The 12,671-nt window shown below is 41.9% G+C and overlaps 1 pseudogene; it reads left to right on the top strand.

The window, feature by feature from the left end:
* The first annotated feature begins 9,450 nt into the window (after positions 1-9,450).
* Positions 9,451-10,327, top strand: LOC112856817 (disintegrin and metalloproteinase domain-containing protein 20-like; annotated as a pseudogene).
* Positions 10,328-12,671: the final 2,344 nt, after the last annotated feature.

Below are 12,671 nucleotides of genomic sequence, written 5' to 3'. Positions count from 1 at the left end.
TTGTTTATTTCTGCTCTGATCTTTATTATTTCTCTTCTTCTGCTGGGTTTAGGCTGCCTTTGCTGTTCTGCTTCTATTTCCTTTAGGTGTGCTGTTAGATTTTGTATTTGGGATTTTTCTTGTTTCTTGAGATAGGCCTGGATTGCAATGTATTTTCCTCTCAGGACTGCCTTCGCTGCGTCCCAAAGCGTTTGTATTGTTGTATTTACATTTTCGTTTGTTTCCATATATTTTTTAATTTCTTCTCTAAATGCCTGGTTGATCCACTCATTCTTTAGTAGGGTATTCTTTAACCTCCAAACTTTTGGAGGCTTTCCAGACTTTTTCCTGTGGTTGATTTCAAGCTTCATAGCATTGTGGTCTGAAAGTATGCATGAAAGTATTTCAATTCTTGTATACTTATGAAGGGCTGTTTTGTGACCCAGTATATGATCTATCTTGGAGAATGTTCCATGTGCACTCAAGAAGAAAGTATGTTCTGTTGCTTTGGGATGCAGAGTTCTAAATCTATCTGTCAAGTCCATCTGATCAAATGTATCATTCAGGGCCCTTGTTTCTTTATTGACTGTGTGTCTAGATGATCTATCCATTCTGTAAGTGGAGTGTTAAAGTCCCCTGCAATTACCACATTCTTATCAATAAGGTTGCTTATGTTTGTGAGTAATTGTTTTATATATTTGGGGGCTCCTGTATTCGGCACATAGACATTTATAATTGTTAGCTCTTCCTGATGGATAGACCCTGTAATTATTATATAATGCCCTTCTTCTTCTCTTGTTACAGCCTTTAATTTAAAGTCTAGTTTGTCTGATATAAGTATGGCTACTCCAGCTTTCTTTTGGCTTCCAGTAGCATGATAAAGAGTTCTCCATCCCCTCACTCTCAATCTGAAGGTGTCCTCAGGTCTAAAATGAGTCTCTTTTAGACAGCAAATAGATGGGTCTTGTTTATCTATCCATTCTGATACCCTATGTCTTTTGGTTGGAGCATTGAATCCATTTATATTCAGTGTTATTATAGAAAGATACGGGTTTAGAATCATTGTGATGTCTCTATGTTTTATGCTTGTAGCGATGTCTCTGGTACTTTGTCTCACAGAATCCCTGTTAAGATGTCTTGTAGGGCTTGTTTAGTGGTGACAAATTCCTTCAGTTTTTGTTTGTTTGGGAAGACCTTTATCTCTCCTTCTATTCTAAATGACAGACTTGCTGGATAAAGGATTCCTGGCTGCATATTTTTCCTGTTCAAGACATTGAAGATCTCGTGCCAATCCTTTCTTCCCTGCCAAGTTTCAAAAGAGAGATCAGTCACGAATCTTATAGGTCTCCCTTTATATGTGAGGGCACGTTTATCCCTTGCTGCTTTCAGAATTTTCTCTTTATCATTGTATTGTGCCAGTTTCACTATGATATGTCGTGCAGAGGATCAATTCAAGTTACATCTGAAGGGAGTTCTCTGTGCCTCTTGGATTTCAATGCCTTTTTCCTTCCCCAGTTCAGAGACGTTCTCAGCTATTATTTCTTCAAGTACCCCTTCAGCACCTTTCCCTCTCTCTTCCTCCTCTGGGGTACCAATTATGCGTATATTATCTCTTTTTAGTGTATCACTTAGTTCTCTAATTTTCCCCTCATACTCCTGGATTTTCTTATCTCTCTTTTTCTCAGCTTCCTCTTTTTCCATAATTTTATCTTCTAGTTCACCTATTCTCTCCTCTGCCTCTTCAATCCGAGCCGTGATCATTTCCATTTTATTTTACATCTTGTTTAAAGCATTTTTCAGCTCCTCCTGACAGTTCCTTAGTCCCTTGATCTCTGTAGCAATAGATTCTCTGCTGTCCTCTATACTGTTTTCAAGCCCAGCGATTAATTTTATGACTATTATTCTAAATTCACTTTCTGTTATATTATTTAAATCCTTTTTGATCAGACCTGTAATTATTATATAATGCCCTTCTTCCTCTCTTGTTACAGCCTTTAATTTAAAGTCTAGTTTGTCTGATATAAGTATGGCTACTCCAGCTTTCTTTTGACTTCCAGTAGCATGATAGTTCTCCATCCCCTCACTTTCAATCTGAAAGTGTCCACAGGTCTAAAATGAGTCTCTTGTAGACAGAAAATAGATGGGTCTGTTTTTTATCATTATGACACCTTATATCTTTTCACTGGAGAATTTAGTCTTTTTATATTCAGTGTTATTGTTGAAAGATATGGTTTTAGTCATTGCGATATATGTAGGTTTCATGATTGTAGTGATGTCTCTGGTACTTTGTGGTCCATGCAAAATTTCACTCATAGAGTCTCCCTTAGGATGACTTGTAGGGCTGGTTTAGTGGTGATGAATTCCTTCAGTTTTTGTTTGGGAAGACCTTTATGTCTCCTTCTATTCTGAATGACAGACTTGCTGGATAAAGGATTCTCGGCTGCATATTTTTTTTCCATTCATCATATTGAAGATTTCCTGCCATTCCTTTCTGGCCTGCCAAGTTTCAGTAGATAGGTCTACTACTACCCTTATGTGTCTACCTTTGTATGTTAAGGCAATTTATCCCTGGATTCTTTCAGAATTTTCTCTTTATCCTTGAATTTTGCCAATTTCACTATGATATGTCATGCAGAAGATCGATTCAAGTTACGTCTGAAGGGAGTTCTCTGTGCCTCTTGGCTTTCAATGCCTTTTTCCTTCCCCAGATCAGGGAAGTTCTGAACTATGATTTCTTCAAGTACACCTTCAGCACCTTTCTCTTTATCTTCCTCTTCCTGAATTCCTATTACACAGATATTGTTCCATTTGATTGCATCACTTAGTTCTCTAATCCTCCCTCATACTCCTGGATTTTTTTTATGTCTCTTTTTCTCAGCTTCCTCTTTTTCCATAATTTTATCTTCTAATTCACCTATTCTCTCTTCTGCCTCTTCAATCTGAGCTGTGGTCGCCTCCATTCTATTTTACACCTTATTTAATAGGAATTTTTAGGTCCTCCTGATTATTTCTTAGTCCCTTGATCTCTGTAGCAATAGATACTCTGATATCTTCTATACTTTTTTCAAGCCCAGTGGTTAATTTTATAACTATTATTCTAAATTCTTGTGTTATATTGCTTAAATCATTTTTTATCAATTCGTTAGCTGTCGCTACTTCCTGGAGTTTCTTTTGAGGAGAGTTCTTCTGTTTCATCATTTTGGGTAGTCCCTGGGGTGGCGCCAAACTGCAGGGCACTTCCCCTGTGCTGTATGGAGTAACTTGTGCTGGTGGGCAGGGCCACAGTCAGACCAAATGTCTGTCCACAGCCCACCACTTGTGCCACAATCAGACTATTGTGTACCTTATCTTCCCCTCTCCCAGAGGTAGGACTCACTGTGGAGTGGTGTGGTCCCTGTCTGGGCTACTTGCACACTGCCAGGCTTGTGGTGCTGCTTTGATGGGATCTGGTGTATTATCTGGGGTGGATCCACAAGGTGTACAGGGATGGGAGGGGAAGAATTAGATCGCTTTGCCATCAATGGTCTCCTGCAGGAAGGGCCTGGAAGCACCAGGAGGGAGGCAGGCCCGTCAGAGGGATGGATCCACAGAAGCACAGTGTTGGGTGTTTGTGCGATGCAAGCAAGTTCAGTGATGGGAACTGTTTCCCTTTGGGATTTTGGCTGGGGGTTGGGAGAGGGAGATGGCGCTGGCCACCGCCTTTGTTCCCCACAGAGCTGAGCTCTGTCTTCTGGGGCTCAACATCTCCTCCAGGTGTCCTCTCGCTCTCCCTGCTTTCAGAGAGCAGAGCTGTTGACTTTTAGCATTCCTGATGTTAAGCCCTGCTGGCTGTCAGAACTCAGAGAGTCTCACCCCTCCACTTTTGCAAGCCAGACTTTAGGGGCTGTGCCTTGCTGGGCTGTCTGCCCCTCCACCGCCCTGGCTCCCTCTCAACCTTCTGGATAGCATGCATCTCCTCTCTACCCTTCCTACCCTCTTCTGTAGGCCTCCTGTTTGTGGTTGGCTCCAGAGAGTCCATTCTTCTAGTCTTCTGGAAGTTTTCTGTGGAATTTAGGTAGATGTGGGTGGAATCTAAGCGATCAGCAGGATAAGGTGAGCCCAGCGTCCTCCTATGCTGCCATCTTCCCCTCTCTCCCCAAATAGGAATATTTTTAATAGAAATTGAAAGTAAAAATGAAGTTTTTATCTTTATGCATTCAAGAAAAAGAAAAGAAATGAAAAAGTGAAAAAAATGAAAAAGAAAGAAAAATAAAGGAAATTGTTTGAAAATTTGAAAAGGTGAATACATTGAAGTAGACTAAACTAACATGATGGAAGTAAAGTAGAATTTGAAAAAAAATATACAAAATTAAAAAATATAGTGATAAAAATTAAAGAAAGTTTTAATAAAAATTGAAAATAAAAATGAATTTTCTCCTGTATTCAAGAAAAAGAAGTGTAAAAGAGGAAAAGTAAGAAGAAAAAGAATAAAGAAACTTGAATAGATGAACCTGCTAACAGATTGAAGTAGGACTGAAATTGCTTCCTTTTCCCCTAGAAGTTAGTCTGTGTAGCTCTTATAGTCCTTAAATTAAGCCGGAGGTGACACATGTGTTCTTGAAGAGCAAAGCTGGCCCAGTTGGGCGGGCCTCAGTGTAACAGCTCTGCTCTCCACTAGATGGCGCTGCTAGCCTACTGGGGTGGATTGTTGCAGAGCTTTTAGGTGCCTATGCACATGCGTGGGAGCGGTGAAAATGGTGCCACCCAGCTACCCCCTCTGTTTTCCCAGGTCAGCAATCATGCAACTGTCCTCTGTCATAAACTCTCATCCACTCCCTGCTTTCTCACTCTCCATGACCAGACCCCAGGCAATACATCTCTCCTGAGTTTTGTCTCAGATGCGACTGTTTTCCCCAGCCCCTTATTTCTGAAGGACTGCAGCTATGACCCTTTCCACTCCTCTGTGGAAGTGTCTCACCGAGCAATGACCCAACAAACAATGGCCAAATGTCAGCTGCACCCAGGAATGCCCATTGGACCCTGTTGTTGCCAGTGCCCCGAGACTGCAGCCAGGTGTCAGCCCCCCCCCCCCAGAAAATGTTTGCGAGACAGTGTAGCAGCAGTGTTTTAGGGATTATGGAAAATCACAACATACATCTGGCACCAGGATTCCCCCTTAATGACTTTGCCCCAGCACCAGCGAATGTGGCTGCCTTCTGGTGTCTGCTGGGACCAGGTGGCTTCAACAGTCTCTACCTAATGCCCTTAAAGCAGTGGTCTCCCCTTGTGGCCCGAGAACCTCCTGGACCCCACTCTGTTCCTGGGGATTCACCCTTCCCACTAGAGCACCATCAGGTATCAAGCTGCAGAGTTGCAGCCTTTGCACTCCCCTTGTTTACAGTCTTAATGGAATTTAAACCCTCTCCTTTCTCCTTTCTCCCTTTTTAGTTTAGTCCCTGCAGCTGTTTCCAATTTTCCACTTTCTCTCCAGCTGCTTTTGGGCAGGGGTGCTTTTCCCATATTCTAACCCCCTCCCAAGTCTCCGTCCTCTCTCCACCCACAAAACCGGTTCCCTACCTCTGTGGCTTCTCACTCCCCAAATTCTCCTCTCAGCTCCATGTACCTGGTGAATTCTGTGGTTCAGGTTGTGCAGATGGTTGTGTGAATCCTCCAATGAGTTTTCTAGCCCATTTTTAATTACAGTAGATGGATTTGGAATCAAATTTTATGGTCTGTATATAGAAAAAATATGAAAGACTCCACCAACAAAAAGCTGCTTGAAATGATACATTAATTCAGTAAAGTCACAGGACACAAAGTCAACATACAGAAATTTGTTGCATTTGTATACATGAGAAAGAGAAATCAAGGAAATGCTCCCATTTACAATTACACCAAAAACCATAAGATACCTAGGAATAAACCTAACTAAAGTGGTAAAAGATCTTAACTGTGAAAACTATAGAAAACTGATGAAAGAAATTGAAGAAGACACAAAGAAATGGAAAAATATTCCATGCTTATATATTGGAAGAACAAAAATTGTTAAGATGTCTTTACCACCCCAAATCAACCTACACATTCAATGAAATCCCTATCAAAATAATACCAGCATTCTTTACAGAGCTAGGACAAATAACTCTATTATTATCATGGAACCACAAAAGACCCCAAATACAAAAACAAACAAACAAAACAACAACAAACCCTCAAAACTAGAGGTATTACAAACATGGATTTCAAGCAATATTACAAAGCTATAGTTATCACTGACACAAAAACAGACACGTAGATCAATGGAACAGATTAGAAAACCCTGAAATGGATCCACAACCATATGATCAACTCATCTTTGACAAAACAAGAAAGAATATCCAATGGAAAAAAAAAGTCCCTTCGACAAACGGTGTTGGGAAAACTGGACATGACATGCAGAAACATTTTTTCCTTCCTTAATAAAGGATCACTTTCTTATACCATACACAAATGTAAACTCAAAATGAATGAAAGGCCTAAAGTGATACAGGAAACCATCAAATCCTACAGAAGAAAACCAGCAGCAAACTCTTTGACCTTGGCCACAGCAGCTTCTTCCTACTTGTGTCTCCAAAGGCAATTGAAAAACAAAAGAAAACATGAACTATTGGGTTCTTGTCAAGATGAAAAGCATCTGCACAATAAAGGAAACAATCAACCAAACTAAAATGGAACCAACAAAAGGGGAGAAGATATCTGAAAATGACATATCTCATAAAGGGTTAGTATCCAAATTCTATAAAGAACTTTTCAAAGTCAACACCTAAAAAAACAATCCACCAAAGAAATGGGCAGAAGACATGAACACTTTTCCAAAGAAGATATCCAGATATCCTACAGACACATAAAAAGAAGCTCAATATTGCTCGTCATCAGGTAGATACAAATCAAAACCACACTGAAATATCACCTCACACCTGTCAAAATGGCTAAAATTAACAACACAAGAAAGAAAAGATGTTGGTGAGGATGTGGAGAAAGGGGAAACATTTTGCCCTGTTGGTGGGAATGCAAACTGTTGCAGGCACTCAGGAAAACAGCGTGGAGATTCCTCAAAAAAATTAAAAATAGAACTATTCTATGATGGAGCAATTGCATTACTAGGTATTTATCCAAAGGATATCAAAATGCTGATTCAAAGGGGCACATGCACCGCAATGTTTATAGCAGTGCTATCAACAGTAGGTGGAAGAGCCCAAATATCCATCAACAGATAAATGGATAAAGATATATACAATGGAATATTACTCAGCCATCAAAAAGAATGAAATATTGCCACTTGCAACAGTGTGGATGGAACTAGAGTGTATTAAGATAGGTAAAATAGGTCAGTCAGAAAAAGTTAAATATCATATGATTTCACTCATATGTGGAATCTAAGAAACACAATAGATGAACATAGGGGAAGGGACATAAGATAAAAACAGAGAGGGAGGACACCAGAAGAGACTCTTAAATACATAGAACAAACTGTGGGTGGGGGAGTGGGCTAAATGGGAGATGGGCATTAAGGAAGGCCCTTGTTGAGATGAGAACTGGGTGTTATGTGTACCTGATGAATCACTAAATTCTGCCCCTGACACCAATACTATAGTGTATGTTAACAAGCTTGAACTTAAATTAGAAAATAATACAACAAAATTAAATACATAATACATATATGCATAAAACGAACTTTTGGGGCTACCTCAAAATAACAAGCTTCTGCACAGTGAAGGAAACAATGCACAAAATTAAAAAGCAACCCACAGAAGGGGAGAAGATAATTGTAAATGACATATCCTTAGGTTTAGTATTCAAAACATGTTAAGACTTTTTAATTTTTTAACATTTTTATTATTTTTGAGAGAGAGGAAGAGAGAGGGAGAGAGAGAGAGAGAGAGAGAGAGAGAGAGACAGCATGAGCAGGGGAGGGGAAGGGGGAGAGGGAGACTCAGAATCAGAAGCAGGCCCCAGGCTGTAAGCTGTCAGCACAGAGCCCAACATGGGCCTCAAACCCACCAACCATGAGATCATGACCTGAGCTGAAGTCAGACGCTTAACGGACTAAGCCAGCCAGGTGCCCCTGTAAATGCTTTTTATAAATTATTTTCACATTATCAGTAGAGAGTGTTTCAATGAAGTTCAGCATACTGTCATGTGAGAAGAAAAAATCGTGTCTTCCACTTGTGTATTGTGGTAAGATCTCACTGAACATGAGACCCACCCTCTTAACAAAAATTTAATTGTGCACTACAGTATTGTTAATTACAGGTGTAATTTTGTGGAGAAGCCCTCAAGAACTTAATCATCTTGCACAACAGAAAATCATACCTCTTGAGACCTACTCCTCATTGTCCCTCCCTGCAAGCCCCTGGCAACTAGCATTGCACTTTGTTTTATTGGTATCAAAACCCAAATTCAGCTGCCTATTGATGGAAAAGTCAATGTTCAAAGTTTTAGTTTTGGTGGGAAAGGAATTTGAGCTTTGTTCAGGAGGCCAGCCACCTAGAAAAATGCACTCTTCTCCAAAAGCCAACTCTGAGGTTTCTGCCTGATCCAGGGGTCTTTAAAGGAGTAGAGGGTACTTAATCAAACAAGGGAGTGCCATGGTTGTTACCATCTTTTGATCATCATCAGACTCCATGGTGCAAGCTGCCAAACTTACCTCAACTCCCCTGCATCTCCAGCTGAGGAGGGAACCACACATGCATGGGAGGAGACTCCCAGAGGTAGTAAAGAACCACAATAAGGGGTTAGAAAGAAAAACCCTTGGGGTTCACACATGGTCAGCAGTGGTTTCTGTTATCACCAGCTGGCATAAGAAAAAAACATTATACAACCTTGTAGTTCACCAATCATCACATGGAATACTGGGAAATGTGTTCCTCAGTAAGCTGAGACAAAGCTTCAGAGCAAAAACCAAAAGGATCGAATGGCTTGCAAACTAACTAGCCATCCAGAATAAAACATGTAAAATAACAAATCAATTTTTTGAAACACCTATAAAGGTAAAATTGACAATGTCTACCTCCACATCCCAAGGAAGTAGGAAGCAGGGGTCTCCATAATGAGGAAAAGTAGTAATCCTTAGAAAGTGACCCAGAAGTACCACAGGACATGGAATTGGTGGAGAAGTTCAGGGTGTTATAATTGCATATCCCATATCCAAGTAGCTGGAGGAAAGATGAAATGTGTTGAATAGAGCCATGTCTCTGGGTCCAAGTCCCTATGCATGTCCATGTGAGCACTCTTGAACTGGCCCACCTGCCCCTCCCATGTCTACCCCAGCTGAACTGATATGCAGTGTCACCCAAGGTCACACACTGTGACTGTTACCTAACCCCACAGGTGGCCCCCAGGAGTAGGGTGCTGGCTTCCCAGCACAACCCTATGTTTTGTCAGATGGTCTAGACTGGCTTTGCTGAGGATACTCCATTTAACCATTCTCACTGGCAGATGTCCCTGAGCAGGGGCATGAGGCTGGTAAAGGGCCAGGTCACCCTGAGGGTGTCCCTCTTGCTGTTTTCACTCTGGGCAGTGCTGGCTTCTGTCCAGGTTTCTCAAGGTCGTCCCTCATGGCGCTACATCTCTTCTGAGGTGGTAATTCCCAAGAAGGAGCTGCTCCATGGCAAGGGCATTCAGATGCCTGGTTGCCTGTCCTATAGCCTGCATTTTGGAGGCAAAGGCACGTTAACTACCTGAGGAGCAAGAAACTGTTTTGGCCCAGAAACCTGCTGATGATGACTCAGGATGATCAGAGAGCCTTGCAGATGGACTACCCCTTTATCCCTACAGACTGTTACTACCTCAGCTACCTGGAGGAGATTCCTCTTTACATGGTCACCATGGACACGTGCTATGGGGGCCTTGAAGGTATCATGAATTTGGATGACCTTGACTATGAAATCAGATCCTCAGCAATTCCCAACGGTTTGAACACACTGTTTCTCAGATAGTGGCAGACACCAATGCAATGGGACCTACTTATAACCTGGGATATAAGGAGGATAGGGACCCCCTGTTCTCTCAAGCAATTTTCAGTGCAGCCCCCCAGGATCTCTAGTAAGTTGTATTCATCCCATCACGGAATTTTGAAAGGACTTGTTCTCAGTTCCAAAACAATATATAGTATGGTCAACAACGTGCAAAATGTGCCCAATTCCTAATAAATCTAGTTAGCTTAATTGACTTAGTATTTCATGGAATTTATATAAGTTACTATATTGGTTTCATGATAATTTATAGTAAGAGAGATCCAGCTAACTTGGGCAATTATGTATTGCATCAGAGTCGTTTTTTTCAATATTATGAGTCAAAGTATTTTCGAATTCTTAAACCACATTCAACTTAATTGTGATTTGAGATGGATCCCATGAAGTTAATTTCAGCCCAGTTGTATATTCCATATGCTATCCACAAAGCTACATCATGATGGGTTATTTAGACAGACATTATTTATTCTTGTTTGTCATAGCAACACATCAGATTGTAAGAAATACTGGTTTGTGGCTTGACACTGATGAATGTGCTTGCCAAAAAAGGCCCAACTGCATTAGGACCTGATTCCCTGGTATAACTGAAGCTTTCAGTAACTGTTCCTTCCTTCATATGCAGCACATATGAATGGGGGTTTAGGCAAGTGCATGTTCAACACCGAAGTGGTACATTTAAATAAAAGCCTGACCCACTATCATTGTGGAAACTACATAGCAGATCCAGGCAAGTAATAGGACTGTGGCTCCTTCAAGTGGTGCTACAGCAATCTCTGCTGTACAAGTGATTGCATCTTAACCCCCGGAAGCAAATATAATACAGGCAGATGCTGTACATACTGCATCTATTCCGATGCTGGGACACTCTGCAGACCAATTCAAAATATATGTGATCTTCCAGAGTCCTGATGTGGGGTGTCCTTGGCGTGCCCTGTTGATTTCTATAAGCAAGATGGAATCCTATGTATTGAAGAGGGCTGCTGCTATCGTGAAAATTGCACTGGCCACACTATGCACTGCCAAGAAATCGGTGGCAAAAATGCTGTGAAAGGTGAAGATATCTGCTATATCATAAATCAAAAAAGCAGCCAATATGGACACTGCAGAAGACCCTGGGGAATTCAACACTGAACCCTGTTCCCACACAGACGTGCCATGTGGAAGGCTGCAGTGTAGTAATGTCACACATCTCCCTCAGCTGCAAGAGCATGTTGGATTCCATCCGTCTGAGATCTCAGGGTTGTGGTGTTTGGGGCTGGATTCACATCATAGCACAGGAACAACTGAGATTGGTCATGTGAGAACTGGTACTTCCTGTGCTCCTGGAAAGTTCTGTCAGGATACCTACTGCACTGGCAGTGTGGCTAAGCTGAATTATGACTTTATCCTGGAGAAATGCAGTCACAGGGGGATGTGCAACAATAACAGGAAGTGCCATTGCCACATAAGCACCCTCCATGGTGCACTGGACGAGGCACTGGTGGGAGCACAGACAGTGGACCCCTCCAAGAAGAATGCAGTCAGACAGGCAAATTCATGGATCCGTGGTATATCTCAGAGTGGTTTTTGGTCACATTTATGCCATAATAGCTGCATTCCTTGTGGCATCACCACAAATGTCAGAATTATCAACACTGAGAAAATTAAGGAAGTGATTGTTGGTGAAGGCAATCTATAATTCAGCCTCCAGACCGCTGGACAGCTATAGGCAATCCACCTGGCTTATCTGTGAAAATACAGTAATGAGGCCACAGAGCTGACATCCACATTTCTGGGTGTCTGCATGAGACACAGGGGTCCCCAGCATATCACGGCTCTGACACCAGGTCTCTGATGGGTCATTGACCAGCACTCTGAAATGAAACTTGAAAAATGCATGGCTGTGTCCTATATATATTTTTGTAAGCCTGTAAGTGCCCAAACTGAGCCCAATACTATGTGCAGAGTACCTGAGTCAGCAGCTGTGTCTTGAGCTTAGGTGTCTGGTCCCAGAAATAAGACAAGTTGCCACAAGCTCCTTTATGGACAAATTCATGAGTTTTCTCCAGAACTGTGCTCTTGCACACTGAGCTTTCTCTCATTCTCCAGGTAATCTCTCCTTCCCCAGTCCCTATGTGGGTTCAAGGTGATGGAGGGCTACCACCCACCTATACTGCCTGTCCCACACTGGGGTGTCTGTGGGCTGTGAGGGAAGGTAACATAGTTTTGATCCCACCAAGTGCAAGCTGTGTTACCCTGGAGAGCAAATTTCCAAATGTGGGAGACTGAGACCATGAAGCTGAAAGGAGCACCCAATGAAATGAATCCGAAAGGTTGGCACAAGTGCCTATGGATTACTCTGGCATCCAGAGGAAACACAGTGAATGTGAATCCCTGCTCCCTTTCTTTTGCCTACTTTTCAGTGAGTTTAACCTTAGATAGGGATCTGCCTAGGATTCCCACTTTGCTTTTCCAAGTGCCTTCTAGAATAACCACACAGAGGTGAGCCTGTGAAAAGTTAGGGAATTCAGCCCTATCCACTCCCAAGCAATCAGGTACTTGTTACCCTGTTTTCTATGTCCTGATCACTGGGAATGTGGGGTGGAGGCCTGCCTTCCATGGGTCCTTGTGCCCCCTTGCTTCTGAGCTCTGTAAGTCATAAATACTGTGCCTCCACTTCCTTTGTTGGGGGTGTACTGAAATCCCAACTTTAGTCAGAAGGGC

The sequence above is a fragment of the Puma concolor genome, chromosome B3, assembly GCF_028749965.1.
Source record: "Puma concolor isolate L17-30 chromosome B3, mPumCon1.1.hap2, whole genome shotgun sequence".
Taxonomy (NCBI): Eukaryota; Metazoa; Chordata; class Mammalia; order Carnivora; family Felidae; genus Puma; species Puma concolor.
This window is presented reverse-complemented; position numbering and strand designations above follow the sequence as displayed.